General features: G+C 46.5%; 20 non-coding genes across 20 annotated transcripts; all 20 read left to right on the plus strand.

The window, feature by feature from the left end:
* The first annotated feature begins 3,282 nt into the window (after positions 1-3,282).
* LOC135564099 (U5 spliceosomal RNA) lies at positions 3,283-3,399 on the plus strand. The gene has a single exon (XR_010460823.1). It is a non-coding gene; the product is annotated as a U5 spliceosomal RNA (small nuclear RNA).
* Positions 3,400-3,634: 235 nt separating this feature from the next.
* On the plus strand, positions 3,635-3,825 carry LOC135564070 (U2 spliceosomal RNA). Its single transcript, XR_010460795.1, has one exon. It is a non-coding gene; the product is annotated as a U2 spliceosomal RNA (small nuclear RNA).
* A 481-nt stretch (positions 3,826-4,306) lies between these two features.
* On the plus strand, positions 4,307-4,423 carry LOC135564100 (U5 spliceosomal RNA). The gene has a single exon (XR_010460824.1). It is a non-coding gene; the product is annotated as a U5 spliceosomal RNA (small nuclear RNA).
* Positions 4,424-4,655: 232 nt separating this feature from the next.
* LOC135564071 (U2 spliceosomal RNA) lies at positions 4,656-4,846 on the plus strand. The gene has a single exon (XR_010460796.1). It is a non-coding gene; the product is annotated as a U2 spliceosomal RNA (small nuclear RNA).
* Positions 4,847-5,305: 459 nt separating this feature from the next.
* Positions 5,306-5,422, plus strand: LOC135564101 (U5 spliceosomal RNA). The gene has a single exon (XR_010460825.1). It is a non-coding gene; the product is annotated as a U5 spliceosomal RNA (small nuclear RNA).
* Positions 5,423-5,638: 216 nt separating this feature from the next.
* Positions 5,639-5,829, plus strand: LOC135564072 (U2 spliceosomal RNA). The gene has a single exon (XR_010460797.1). It is a non-coding gene; the product is annotated as a U2 spliceosomal RNA (small nuclear RNA).
* Positions 5,830-6,297: 468 nt separating this feature from the next.
* On the plus strand, positions 6,298-6,414 carry LOC135564102 (U5 spliceosomal RNA). The gene has a single exon (XR_010460826.1). It is a non-coding gene; the product is annotated as a U5 spliceosomal RNA (small nuclear RNA).
* Positions 6,415-6,630: 216 nt separating this feature from the next.
* On the plus strand, positions 6,631-6,821 carry LOC135564073 (U2 spliceosomal RNA). Its single transcript, XR_010460798.1, has one exon. It is a non-coding gene; the product is annotated as a U2 spliceosomal RNA (small nuclear RNA).
* A 467-nt stretch (positions 6,822-7,288) lies between these two features.
* On the plus strand, positions 7,289-7,405 carry LOC135564103 (U5 spliceosomal RNA). The gene has a single exon (XR_010460827.1). It is a non-coding gene; the product is annotated as a U5 spliceosomal RNA (small nuclear RNA).
* Positions 7,406-7,634: 229 nt separating this feature from the next.
* LOC135564074 (U2 spliceosomal RNA) lies at positions 7,635-7,825 on the plus strand. The gene has a single exon (XR_010460799.1). It is a non-coding gene; the product is annotated as a U2 spliceosomal RNA (small nuclear RNA).
* Positions 7,826-8,285: 460 nt separating this feature from the next.
* Positions 8,286-8,402, plus strand: LOC135564104 (U5 spliceosomal RNA). The gene has a single exon (XR_010460828.1). It is a non-coding gene; the product is annotated as a U5 spliceosomal RNA (small nuclear RNA).
* A 220-nt stretch (positions 8,403-8,622) lies between these two features.
* Positions 8,623-8,813, plus strand: LOC135564075 (U2 spliceosomal RNA). Its single transcript, XR_010460800.1, has one exon. It is a non-coding gene; the product is annotated as a U2 spliceosomal RNA (small nuclear RNA).
* A 479-nt stretch (positions 8,814-9,292) lies between these two features.
* On the plus strand, positions 9,293-9,409 carry LOC135564105 (U5 spliceosomal RNA). Its single transcript, XR_010460829.1, has one exon. It is a non-coding gene; the product is annotated as a U5 spliceosomal RNA (small nuclear RNA).
* A 212-nt stretch (positions 9,410-9,621) lies between these two features.
* On the plus strand, positions 9,622-9,812 carry LOC135564076 (U2 spliceosomal RNA). Its single transcript, XR_010460801.1, has one exon. It is a non-coding gene; the product is annotated as a U2 spliceosomal RNA (small nuclear RNA).
* A 489-nt stretch (positions 9,813-10,301) lies between these two features.
* On the plus strand, positions 10,302-10,418 carry LOC135564049 (U5 spliceosomal RNA). Its single transcript, XR_010460774.1, has one exon. It is a non-coding gene; the product is annotated as a U5 spliceosomal RNA (small nuclear RNA).
* A 220-nt stretch (positions 10,419-10,638) lies between these two features.
* LOC135564077 (U2 spliceosomal RNA) lies at positions 10,639-10,829 on the plus strand. Its single transcript, XR_010460802.1, has one exon. It is a non-coding gene; the product is annotated as a U2 spliceosomal RNA (small nuclear RNA).
* Positions 10,830-11,282: 453 nt separating this feature from the next.
* Positions 11,283-11,399, plus strand: LOC135564050 (U5 spliceosomal RNA). Its single transcript, XR_010460775.1, has one exon. It is a non-coding gene; the product is annotated as a U5 spliceosomal RNA (small nuclear RNA).
* A 229-nt stretch (positions 11,400-11,628) lies between these two features.
* Positions 11,629-11,819, plus strand: LOC135564078 (U2 spliceosomal RNA). The gene has a single exon (XR_010460803.1). It is a non-coding gene; the product is annotated as a U2 spliceosomal RNA (small nuclear RNA).
* A 454-nt stretch (positions 11,820-12,273) lies between these two features.
* LOC135564051 (U5 spliceosomal RNA) lies at positions 12,274-12,390 on the plus strand. The gene has a single exon (XR_010460776.1). It is a non-coding gene; the product is annotated as a U5 spliceosomal RNA (small nuclear RNA).
* Positions 12,391-12,615: 225 nt separating this feature from the next.
* Positions 12,616-12,806, plus strand: LOC135564079 (U2 spliceosomal RNA). Its single transcript, XR_010460804.1, has one exon. It is a non-coding gene; the product is annotated as a U2 spliceosomal RNA (small nuclear RNA).
* The last annotated feature ends 315 nt before the right edge of the window (positions 12,807-13,121 follow it).

The following is a 13,121-nucleotide window of genomic DNA, read 5'->3' on the forward strand; positions in this document are numbered from 1 at the left end:
GAAAGACGGTGACATCAACAGACAAATGCGCCACAGGGAAATTGCATTCTGCCAAGACCGTGACTATTTCCCCTGCCATTCGGTCAAAGTTCACACCAGAGGCTCCATTCCACGTTCTACTGAATGAGGACATCTAGTGGAAGGCGTAGGAAGTGCTACCAGATCCATATCTTTTTGGGAAAGGAGGGGACGAGGACTTCAAAGTTGACCCACATTCAGAATTTCACTTCTTGTTTGGAAGAAGTGAAATTGCCTGCCCTATGAGTTCTGTTATACTCAAAGAGATAATTCAAACAGTTTTAGACTTCAGAGTGTTTTTTATCCAATAGTAATAATAATATGCATATATTAGCAATCTAGGACAGAGTAGGATGCAGTTCACTATTGGCACGCAATTCATCCAAAGTGAAAATACTGCCCCCTATCCCCAACAAGTTAAATGTGTATTTTTTTAATCTCTGTGTATTCTTATCATATTTCTTGTTTCAACAAAGCTGTTGCTGTTAGCAAATTATTCCATCTTAGACGTGCTTATGAATCAAAGTATGGTACTTTCAAAAGTTACCTTTCCACTCAAGAGGCCCGACTGACACAGAAAAATGTATGCGTCAACTGCTGGCTACTCGTCCGTTGCTTAACCCAACAACAGAAGGTCACAAGTGCTTCCCTAAAAGCTGTCAGGTTTTAAACATCTTATATTTTCAGAAAGTGAATAGCAAATTCCATTTTATGTCTCCTCGAATATAGAAGGCTGCAACTCAGCCTCATAGTCATAGAGACGATCCTTATGGCGGCAGAACGGCAAAGACCGGCCTTGGCTGAAGGTCAGGCAGTATTATACACTATTCGGATGAGATTTGATTTACTGGGGAGGTCGGGTAATGTAATTATGTGCACAAACACGAAACACCATATGGCATTGTCAGTCATTTTTGTCCTGTCTAAATCTGCCATGTCAGTCATTTTTAATTACAACCAGAATAGCCTAATGTTTTTTTGGTCTCTTGAAAGTATTTGTCCCGTGCGAATCGACATCAAGTTTTATTTGTCACATGCGCCGAATACAACAGGTGCTTACTTTCAAGCCCTTAACCAACAATACAGTTCAGGAAATGGAGTTAAGAAAATATTTACTAAATAAAATAAGTCAGATTTCACAGACACATCAGTATAGAAAGGGTCCCTAACAAACTGCATTGGGGTGGCAGGTAGCCTAGTGGTTAGAGTGTTGAACTAGTAACCGAAAGGTTGCAAGATCGAATCCCCGAGCTGACAAGGTAACAATCTGTTGATCTGCCCCTGAACAAGGCAGTTAGCCCCTGAACAGTGGGTTGTCATTGAAAATAAGATTTTTTTTTTCTTAACTGACAAGTTCCCCAAGTTAAATAAAGGTAAAATAAAACTAATTAAAAAAAAATCTCCTTTGTGGGGAGACTAAACTCATCAAACCTTGACCTTTTCTATTGTCTAGCCTTCTATAGTTACCCACTGTAGGGAAAAGGTTTTGTTGGGGCTGATATCAGAGAAAAGGAAAGCAGTCAATCTTTCAATCATGTCAATAACTGTTTTATCCCTTCCCTGTAGTCCCAAATTAAGTTCAAGTGATTGATGCCACTCAAAATACAAACCTCAGCTACAAACACCTCATTAAGCATATTACACTATTATGTGTTGGGTTTGTTGTGGCGGCAATTGCAGAGAAATGCAATTATCTCCTCCCTAAACTCTCATAATCTCTTGAGAGCTTTAGGCCTACCCTTACTTAGCCACCTAACATCATTATGTAAAAGTAGATCATGAAGCTCAGCAGACTATAAAACAACACATTTTGAAGGATAAATGTTGATTGGATAAAGTTTGATAGTCATAGCTGAGTCTGTTGTTTTTTAAGTCACAACTGAGTTTAGCCAAAGCATGTTCAGGCAGTGTGGTCTATCCGCGGCAAAAGAGCCAATAGGCGGGCAGACAGACCCTTGTACCCCTGTTAGCAGCTCTGATTGGCAGTAACTCGTATGTTACTGATATTGATTGACAGAACTTAACTTCTTTGGGATTACCCCCCTTCTCTCAATTTCCGCCTGAAGACATACCCAAATCTAACTGTCTGTAGCTCAGGCCCAGAAGCAAGGATATGCATATTCTTGGTATCATTTGAAAGGAAACACTCTAAAGTTTGTGGAAATGTGTAATTTTCATCATCATTTTTTTTTCTCATTTTGTCTGTCATAGTTGAAGTGTACCTATGATGAAAATGACAGGCCTCTCTCATCTTTTTAAGTGGGAGAACTTGCACAATTGGTGGCTGACTAAATACTTTTTTGCCCCACTGTATATAGAGTACAGGGAACATAATCACTATGTTGAAGTGGTGAAGGGCTGTTCCATTCCATGTTTATGTAAAATACATTAAAAAATATATATCGCACACACACACAGTATAGCCAATGTGTACTTTACACATTTCATTAGATTATATTTTTTATATATTGCAAATAAAATAAGAAAATCAAAACAAACCAAAAATCTCAAGTGAATAATATTTGATATTATTAATTTCAAACAATGACATTAGCATTAGAATTTACCAATCCAGCATGGCATCCCCGCCATGCAGAAACATGTCTTCCGCCTGGGAGTCAAAACTAGCTTCGCTGAAAGATTCATCTTCCTGAAGCAACTCAGTCTCGCTGTATCTATCTATTTCCTCTATAATTTGGGTTAAATCTGTATACCTAGACTTTGTTTTTGCTTTTCCTGATTTATTCGCCATATTTTAAATATATAAACTTGTTGAAAATGCTATTGAATATGTACTGCTATGCTGCAACACTTTTCTCCCGTTGTCAAGGAAAACTACTTACTCATTCACAAAGCAATGTAAACAGCTAGCTAGCTAGCTAGCTAGCATAAGAAGAGAAGGAAAGAAACATTGTAACTGAAAGAAAGGCGAAGCGCTCTTCAATGGGGTCCCCGTTTCCCGCCATTTTCGTTAAAAAAAAAAAAAAAAAAAAAAAAAAAAAAAAAAAAAAAAATTGGGCCAGGATTGTGTGTGTGTGTGTGTGTGTGTGCGTGCGTGCGTGCGTCTCTCTCTCTCTCTCTCTCTCTCTCTCTCTCTCTCTCTCTCTCTCTCTCTCTCTCTGTGTGTCTCGCTGTGTCTCTGACCTTCTCTTTATCCACAGCCCTCGAAAACTTGGAAAAGTGGGTTCCGGGCGGGGAGCACCCGCGGGCACCCGGCCTAGAGTGCACAGAGTGCGTCTCGGGCCCCGACCTCTGACTTGCATACGACTCTGGTTTCTCTTCATTACGCACAAGCCTTTCGCCTTTTACTAAAGACTTCCGTGGAGAGGAATACTTACGAGTTCAACATATTTTTGGAGGTGCTTTGCTTCTTGCAGAGCCCGCTATCTTGTTTCAAGAGAAATTGACAGAAGTGGGCCAGGATAGTGACGTAAAGACACATTAGCGACTTTTTCCAAAAACACCTATTTCCAAAAACACCTGCCTGTCTGTTTGTCGCTGGGGAAAAAGGTAGGTAGGTAGGTAGGTAGGTAGGGAGGAGCCGGCTTTTGCCAACCCGCTAAGTTCTGTCGAGGCCCCCGGGGGCCCGGCGGTTGCAGGGTTCCATTTGTGGGTTATCGCTTCTCGGCCTTTTGGCTCAGATCAAGTGTAGTATCTGTTCTTATCAGTTTAATATCTGATACGTCCCCCATCGGGGGACTACATATTAAATGGATTTTTCGAACAGGGAGTCGGAAATGGGGCTTGCTCCGTCCGCTCCACGCATCGACCCGGTATTGCAGTACCTCCGGGAACGGTGCAACACTTTTGTCCCGTTGTCAAGGAAAACTACTTACTCATTCACAAAGCAATGTAAACAGCTAGCTAGCTAGCTAGCAGAGACACACACGCACGACACACTCGTTAGCTAGCTAGCTAGCTAGCATAAGAAGAGAAGGAAAGAAACATTGTAACTGAAAGAAAGGCGAAGCGCTCTTCAATGGGGTCCCCGTTTCCCGCCATTTTCGTTAAAAAAAAAAAAAAAAAAAAAAAAAAAAAATTGGGCCAGGATTGTGTGTGTGTGTGTGTGCGTGCGTGCGTGCGTGCGTCTCTCTCTCTCTCTCTCTCTCTCTCTCTCTCTCTCTCTCTCTCTCTCTCTCTCTCTCTCTCTCTCTCGCTGTGTCTCTGACCTTCTCTTTATCCACAGCCCTCGAAAACTTGGAAGAGTGGGTTCCGGGCGGGAGCACCCGCGGGCACCCGGCCTAGAGTGCACAGAGTGCGTCTCGGGCCCCGACCTCTGACTTGCATACGACTCTGGTTTCTCTTCATTACGCACAAGCCTTTCGCCTTTTACTAAAGACTTCCGTGGAGAGGAATACTTACGAGTTCAACATATTTTTGGAGGTGCTTTGCTTCTTGCAGAGCCCGCTATCTTGTTTCAAGAGAAATTGACAGAAGTGGGCCAGGATAGTGAGGTAAAGACACATTAGCGACTTTTTCCAAAAAACAAAAACACCTGTCTGTCTGTCTGTCTGTCGCTGGGGAAAAAGGTAGGTAGGTATGGGTGGGTAGGTAGGGAGGAGCCGGCTTTTGCCAACCCGCTAAGTTCTGTCGAGGGCCCCGGGGGCCCGGCGGTTGCAGGGTTCCATTTGTGGGTTATCGCTTCTCGGCCTTTTGGCTCAGATCAAGTGTAGTATCTGTTCTTATCAGTTTAATATCTGATACGTCCCCCATCGGGGGACTACATATTAAATGGATTTTTCGAACAGGGAGTCGGAAATGGGGCTTGCTCCGTCCGCTCCACGCATCGACCCGGTATTGCAGTACCTCCGGGAACGGTGCAACACTTTTCTCCCGTTGTCAAGGAAAACTACTTACTCATTCACAAAGCAAAGCAAGCTAAAGCAGACACACACTAGCGTTAGCTAGCTAGCTAGCATAAGAAGAGAAGGAAAGAAACATTGTAACTGAAAGAAAGGCGAAGCGCTCTTCAATGGGGTCCCCGTTTCCCGCCATTTTAAAAAAAAAAAAAAAAAAAAAAAAAAAAAAAAAAAAAAAAAATTGGGCCAGGATTGTGTGTGTGTGTGTGTGTGTGTGTGTGCGTGCGTGCGTGCTTCTCTCTCTCTCTCTCTCTCTCTCTCTCTCTCTCTCTCTCTCTGTGTCTCGCTCTCTGTGTCTCTGTCTCTGACCTTCTCTTTATCCACAGCCCTCGAAAACTTGGAAGAGTGGGTTCCGGGCGGGAGCACCCGCGGGCACCCGGCCTAGAGTGCACAGAGTGCGTCTCGGGCCCCGACCTCTGACTTGCATACGACTCTGGTTTCTCTTCATTACGCACAAGCCTTTCGCCTTTTACTAAAGACTTCCGTGGAGAGGAATACTTACGAGTTCAACATATTTTTGGAGGTGCTTTGCTTCTTGCAGAGCCCGCTATCTTGTTTCAAGAGAAATTGACAGAAGTGGGCCAGGATAGTGACGTAAAGACACATTAGCGACTTTTTCCAAAAAACACCTGTCTGTCTGTCTGTCTGTCGCTGGGGAAAAAGGTAGGTAGGGAGGTAGGGAGGAGCCGGCTTTTGCCAACCCGCTAAGTTCTGTCGAGGCCCCCGGGGGCCCGGCGGTTGCAGGGTTCCATTTGTGGGTTATCGCTTCTCGGCCTTTTGGCTCAGATCAAGTGTAGTATCTGTTCTTATCAGTTTAATATCTGATACGTCCCCCATCGGGGGACTACATATTAAATGGATTTTTCGAACAGGGAGTCGGAAATGGGGCTTGCTCCGTCCGCTCCACGCATCGACCCGGTATTGCAGTACCTCCGGGAACGGTGCAACACTTTTCTCCCGTTGTCAAGGAAAACTACTTACTCATTCACAAAGCAATGTAAAACAGCTAGCTAGCTAGCTAGCAGAGACACACAGCTAGCTAGCTAGCTAGCTAGCATAAGAAGAGAAGGAAAGAAACATTGTAACTGAAAGAAAGGCGAAGCGCTCTTCAATGGGGTCCCCGTTTCCCGCCATTTTCGTTAAAAAAAAAAAAAAAAAAAAAAAAAAAAAAAAAAAAATTGGGCCAGGATTGTGTGTGTGTGTGTGTGTGTGTGCGTGCGTGCGTGCGTGCTGTGTGTCTCTCTCTCTCTCTCTCTCTCTCTCTCTCTCTCTCTCTCTCGCTCTCTCGCTGTGTCTCTGACCTTCTCTTTATCCACAGCCCTCGAAAACTTGGAAGAGTGGGTTCCGGGCGGGGAGCACCCGCGGGCACCCGGCCTAGAGTGCACAGAGGCGTCTCGGGCCCCGACCTCTGACTTGCATACGACTCTGGTTTCTCTTCATTACGCACAAGCCTTTCGCCTTTTACTAAAGACTTCCGTGGAGAGGAATACTTACGAGTTCAACATATTTTTGGAGGTGCTTTGCTTCTTGCAGAGCCCGCTATCTTGTTTCAAGAGAAATTGACAGAAGTGGGCCAGGATAGTGACGTAAAGACACATTAGCGACTTTTTCCAAAAAACACCTGTCTGTCTGTCTGTCTGTCGCTGGGGAAAAAGGTAGGTAGGGAGGTAGGGAGGAGCCGGCTTTTGCCAACCCGCTAAGTTCTGTCGAGGCCCCCGGGGGCCCGGCGGTTGCAGGGTTCCATTTGTGGGTTATCGCTTCTCGGCCTTTTGGCTCAGATCAAGTGTAGTATCTGTTCTTATCAGTTTAATATCTGATACGTCCCCCATCGGGGGACTACATATTAAATGGATTTTTCGAACAGGGAGTCGGAAATGGGGCTTGCTCCGTCCGCTCCACGCATCGACCCGGTATTGCAGTACCTCCGGGAACGGTGCAACACTTTTCTCCCGTTGTCAAGGAAAAAACTACTTACTCATTCACAAAGCAAACAGCTAGCTAAGCTAAACACGCACGACACACTCTTAGCTAGCTAGCTAGCTAGCATAAGAAGAGAAGGAAAGAAACATTGTAACTGAAAGAAAGGCGAAGCGCTCTTCAATGGGGTCCCCGTTTCCCGCCATTTTCGTTAAAAAAAAAAAAAAAAAAAAAAAAAAAAAAAAAAAAAATTGGGCCAGGATTGTGTGTGTGTGTGTGTGTGTGTGTGCGTGCGTGCGTGCGTGCTCTCTGTCTCTCTCTCTTCTCTCTCTCTCTCTCTCTCTCTCTCTCTCTCTCGCTGTCTCTGTCTCTGACCTTCTCTTTATCCACAGCCCTCGAAAACTTGGAAGAGTGGGTTCCGGGCGGGAGCACCCGCGGGCACCCGGCCTAGAGTGCACAGAGGGCGTCTCGGGCCCCGACCTCTGACTTGCATACGACTCTGGTTTCTCTTCATTACGCACAAGCCTTTCGCCTTTTACTAAAGACTTCCGTGGAGAGGAATACTTACGAGTTCAACATATTTTTGGAGGTGCTTTGCTTCTTGCAGAGCCCGCTATCTTGTTTCAAGAGAAATTGACAGAAGTGGGCCAGGATAGTGACGTAAAGACACATTAGCGACTTTTTCAAAAAACACCTAAAAACACCTGCCTGTCTGTCTGTCGCTGGGGAAAAAGGTAGGTAGGTAGGTAGGTAGGTAGGGAGGAGCCGGCTTTTGCCAACCCGCTAAGTTCTGTCGAGGCCCCCGGGGGCCCGGCGGTTGCAGGGTTCCATTTGTGGGTTATCGCTTCTCGGCCTTTTGGCTCAGATCAAGTGTAGTATCTGTTCTTATCAGTTTAATATCTGATACGTCCCCCATCGGGGGACTACATATTAAATGGATTTTTCGAACAGGGAGTCGGAAATGGGGCTTGCTCCGTCCGCTCCACGCATCGACCCGGTATTGCAGTACCTCCGGGAACGGTGCAACACTTTTCTCCCGTTGTCAAGGAAAACTACTTACTCATTCACAAAGCAATGTAAACAGCTAGCTAGCTAGCTAGCTACGACACACTCGTTAGCTAGCTAGCTAGCATAAGAAGAGAAGGAAAGAAACATTGTAACTGAAAGAAAGGCGAAGCGCTCTTCAATGGGGTCCCCGTTTCCCGCCATTTTAAAAAAAAAAAAAAAAAAAAAAAAAAAAAAAAAAAAAAAAATTGGGCCAGGATTGTGTGTGTGTGTGTGTGTGTGTGTGCGTGCGTCGTCGTGTCTCTCTCTCTCTCTCTCTCTCTCTCTCTCTCTCTCTGTGTCTCTCTGTGTCTCTGTCTCTGACCTTCTCTTTATCCACAGCCCTCGAAAACTTGGAAAGAGTGGGTTCCGGGCGGGAGAGCACCCGCGGGCACCCGGCCTAGAGTGCACAGAGGGCGTCTCGGGCCCCGACCTCTGACTTGCATACGACTCTGGTTTCTCTTCATTACGCACAAGCCTTTCGCCTTTTACTAAAGACTTCCGTGGAGAGGAATACTTACGAGTTCAACATATTTTTGGAGGTGCTTTGCTTCTTGCAGAGCCCGCTATCTTGTTTCAAGAGAAATTGACAGAAGTGGGCCAGGATAGTGAGGTAAAGACACATTAGCGACTTTTTCCAAAAAACACCTGTCTGTCTGTCTGTCGCTGGGGAAAAAGGTAGGTAGGTAGGTGGGTAGGTAGGGAGGAGCCGGCTTTTGCCAACCCGCTAAGTTCTGTCGAGGCCCCCGGGGGCCCGGCGGTTGCAGGGTTCCATTTGTGGGTTATCGCTTCTCGGCCTTTTGGCTCAGATCAAGTGTAGTATCTGTTCTTATCAGTTTAATATCTGATACGTCCCCCATCGGGGGACTACATATTAAATGGATTTTTCGAACAGGGAGTCGGAAATGGGGCTTGCTCCGTCCGCTCCACGCATCGACCCGGTATTGCAGTACCTCCGGGAACGGTGCAACACTTTTGTCCCGTTGTCAAGGAAAACTACTTACTCATTCACAAAGCAATGTAAACAGCTAGCTAGCTAGCTAGCTAGCTAGCAGAGACACACACGCACGCTAGCTAGCTAGCTAGCATAAGAAGAGAAGGAAAGAAACATTGTAACTGAAAGAAAGGCGAAGCGCTCTTCAATGGGGTCCCCGTTTCCCGCCATTTTAAAAAAAAAAAAAAAAAAAAAAAAAAAAAAAAAAAAAATTGGGCCAGGATTTGTGTGTGTGTGTGTGTGTGTGTGCGTGCGTGCGTCGTCTCTCTGTCTCTCTCTCTCTCTCTCTCTCTCTCTCTCTCTCTCTCTCTCTCTCTGTCTCGCTGTCTCTGTCTCTGACCTTCTCTTTATCCACAGCCCTCGAAAACTTGGAAGAGTGGGTTCCGGGGGAGGAGCACCCGCGGGCACCCGGCCTAGAGTGCACAGAGTGCGTCTCGGGCCCCGACCTCTGACTTGCATACGACTCTGGTTTCTCTTCATTACGCACAAGCCTTTCGCCTTTTACTAAAGACTTCCGTGGAGAGGAATACTTACGAGTTCAACATATTTTTGGAGGTGCTTTGCTTCTTGCAGAGCCCGCTATCTTGTTTCAAGAGAAATTGACAGAAGTGGGCCAGGATAGTGACGTAAAGACACATTAGCGACTTTTTCCAAAAAACACCTGCCTGTCTGTCTGTCGCTGGGGAAAAAGGTAGGTAGGGAGGTAGGGAGGAGCCGGCTTTTGCCAACCCGCTAAGTTCTGTCGAGGCCCCCGGGGGCCCGGCGGTTGCAGGGTTCCATTTGTGGGTTATCGCTTCTCGGCCTTTTGGCTCAGATCAAGTGTAGTATCTGTTCTTATCAGTTTAATATCTGATACGTCCCCCATCGGGGGACTACATATTAAATGGATTTTTCGAACAGGGAGTCGGAAATGGGGCTTGCTCCGTCCGCTCCACGCATCGACCCGGTATTGCAGTACCTCCGGGAACGGTGCAACACTTTTCTCCCGTTGTCAAGGAAAAAAACTACTTACTCATTCACAAAGCAATGTAAACAGCTAGCTAGCTAGCTAGCAGAGACACACACGCACGACACACTCGTTAGCTAGCTAGCTAGCATAAGAAGAGAAGGAAAGAAACATTGTAACTGAAAGAAAGGCGAAGCGCTCTTCAATGGGGTCCCCGTTTCCCGCCATTTTCGTTAAAAAAAAAAAAAAAAAAAAAAAAAAAAAAAAAAAAAAAAATTGGGCCAGGATTGTGTGTGTGTGTGTGTGTGTGCGTGCGTGCGTGCGTGCGTGCGTGTGTGTCTCTCTCTCTCTCTCTCTCTCTCTCTCTCTCTCTCTCTCTCTCGCTCTCTCGCTGTGTCTCTGACCTTCTCTTTATCCACAGCCCTCGAAAACTTGGAAGAGTGGGTTCCGGGCGGGAGCACCCGCGGGCACCCGGCCTAGAGTGCACAGAGTGCGTCTCGGGCCCCGACCTCTGACTTGCATACGACTCTGGTTTCTCTTCATTACGCACAAGCCTTTCGCCTTTTACTAAAGACTTCCGTGGAGAGGAATACTTACGAGTTCAACATATTTTTGGAGGTGCTTTGCTTCTTGCAGAGCCCGCTATCTTGTTTCAAGAGAAATTGACAGAAGTGGGCCAGGATAGTGACGTAAAGACACATTAGCGACTTTTTCCAAAAAACACCTGCCTGTCTGTCTGTCGCTGGGGAAAAAGGTAGGTAGGTAGGTAGGTAGGTAGGGAGGAGCCGGCTTTTGCCAACCCGCTAAGTTCTGTCGAGGCCCCCGGGGGCCCGGCGGTTGCAGGGTTCCATTTGTGGGTTATCGCTTCTCGGCCTTTTGGCTCAGATCAAGTGTAGTATCTGTTCTTATCAGTTTAATATCTGATACGTCCCCCATCGGGGGACTACATATTAAATGGATTTTTCGAACAGGGAGTCGGAAATGGGGCTTGCTCCGTCCGCTCCACGCATCGACCCGGTATTGCAGTACCTCCGGGAACGGTGCAACACTTTTCTCCCGTTGTCAAGGAAAACTACTTACTCATTCACAAAGCAATGTAAACAAGCTAGCTAGCTAGCTACGTTAGCTAGCTAGCTAGCTAGCATAAGAAGAGAAGGAAAGAAACATTGTAACTGAAAGAAAGGCGAAGCGCTCTTCAATGGGGTCCCCGTTTCCCGCCATTTTAAAAAAAAAAAAAAAAAAAAAAAAAAAAAAAAAAAAAAAATTGGGCCAGGATTGTGTGTGTGTGTGTGTGTGCGTGCGTGCGTCGTCTCTCTCTCTCTCTCTCTCTCTCTCTCTCTCTCTCTCTCTCTCTCTGTCTCTGTCTCTGTGTCTCTGTCTCTGACCTTCTCTTTATCCACAGCCCTCGAAAACTTGGAAAAGTGGGTTCCGGGCGGGGAGCACCCGCGGGCACCCGGCCTAGAGTGCACAGAGGCGTCTCGGGCCCCGACCTCTGACTTGCATACGACTCTGGTTTCTCTTCATTACGCACAAGCCTTTCGCCTTTTACTAAAGACTTCCGTGGAGAGGAATACTTACGAGTTCAACATATTTTTGGAGGTGCTTTGCTTCTTGCAGAGCCCGCTATCTTGTTTCAAGAGAAATTGACAGAAGTGGGCCAGGATAGTGAGGTAAAGACACATTAGCGACTTTTTCCAAAAAACACCTATTTCCTGTCTGTCTGTCTGTCGCTGGGGAAAAAGGTAGGTAGGTATGGGTGGGTAGGTAGGGAGGAGCCGGCTTTTGCCAACCCGCTAAGTTCTGTCGAGGCCCCCGGGGGCCCGGCGGTTGCAGGGTTCCATTTGTGGGTTATCGCTTCTCGGCCTTTTGGCTCAGATCAAGTGTAGTATCTGTTCTTATCAGTTTAATATCTGATACGTCCCCCATCGGGGGACTACATATTAAATGGATTTTTCGAACAGGGAGTCGGAAATGGGGCTTGCTCCGTCCGCTCCACGCATCGACCCGGTATTGCAGTACCTCCGGGAACGGTGCAACACTTTTCTCCCGTTGTCAAGGAAAACTACTTACTCATTCAAAAGCAATGACTTACTCATTCACAAAGCAATGTAAACAGCTAGCTAGCTAGCTAGCATAAGAAGAGAAGGAAAGAAACATTGTAACTGAAAGAAAGGCGAAGCGCTCTTCAATGGGGTCCCCGTTTCCCGCCATTTTCGTTAAAAAAAAAAAAAAAAAAAAAAAAAAAAAAAAATTGGGCCAGGATTGTGTGTATGTGTGTGTGTGTGTGCGTGCGTCGTCGTCTCGTCTCTCTCTCTCTCTCTCTCTCTCTCTCTCTCTCTCTCTCTCTCTCTGTCTCGCTGTGTCTCTGTCTCTGACCTTCTCTTTATCCACAGCCCTCGAAAACTTGGAAAGTGGGTTCCGGGGGAGGAGCACCCGCGGGCACCCGGCCTAGAGTGCACAGAGGGCGTCTCGGGCCCCGACCTCTGACTTGCATACGACTCTGGTTTCTCTTCATTACGCACAAGCCTTTCGCCTTTTACTAAAGACTTCCGTGGAGAGGAATACTTACGAGTTCAACATATTTTTGGAGGTGCTTTGCTTCTTGCAGAGCCCGCTATCTTGTTTCAAGAGAAATTGACAGAAGTGGGCCAGGATAGTGAGGTAAAGACACATTAGCGACTTTTTTCCAAAAACACCTACCTGCTGTCTGTCTGTCTGTCGCTGGGGAAAAAGGTAGGTAGGTAGGTGGGTAGGTAGGGAGGAGCCGGCTTTTGCCAACCCGCTAAGTTCTGTCGAGGCCCCGGGGCCCGGCGGTTGCAGGGTTCCATTTGTGGGTTATCGCTTCTCGGCCTTTTGGCTCAGATCAAGTGTAGTATCTGTTCTTATCAGTTTAATATCTGATACGTCCCCCATCGGGGGACTACATATTAAATGGATTTTTCGAACAGGGAGTCGGAAATGGGGCTTGCTCCGTCCGCTCCACGCATCGACCCGGTATTGCAGTACCTCCGGGAACGGTGCAACACTTTTCTCCCGTTGTCAAGGAAAAAAACGACTTACTCATTCACAAAGCAATGTAAACAGCTAGCTAGCTAGCTAGCAGAGCACGCACGACACAAGAAGCTAGCATAAGAAAGAAAGAAACATTGTAACTGAACTGAAAGAAAGGCGAAGCGCTCTTCAATGGGGTCCCCGTTTCCCGCCATTTTCGTTAAAAAAAAAAAAAAAAAAAAAAAAAAAAAAAAATTGGGCCAGGATTGTGTGTGTGTGTGTGTGTGTGTGTCTCTCTCTCTCTCTCTCTCTCTCTCTCTCTCTCTCTCTCTCTCTCTCTCTCTCTCTCTCT

This window comes from Oncorhynchus nerka, linkage group LG23, assembly GCF_034236695.1.
Source record: "Oncorhynchus nerka isolate Pitt River linkage group LG23, Oner_Uvic_2.0, whole genome shotgun sequence".
Lineage (NCBI taxonomy): Eukaryota > Metazoa > Chordata > Actinopteri > Salmoniformes > Salmonidae > Oncorhynchus > Oncorhynchus nerka.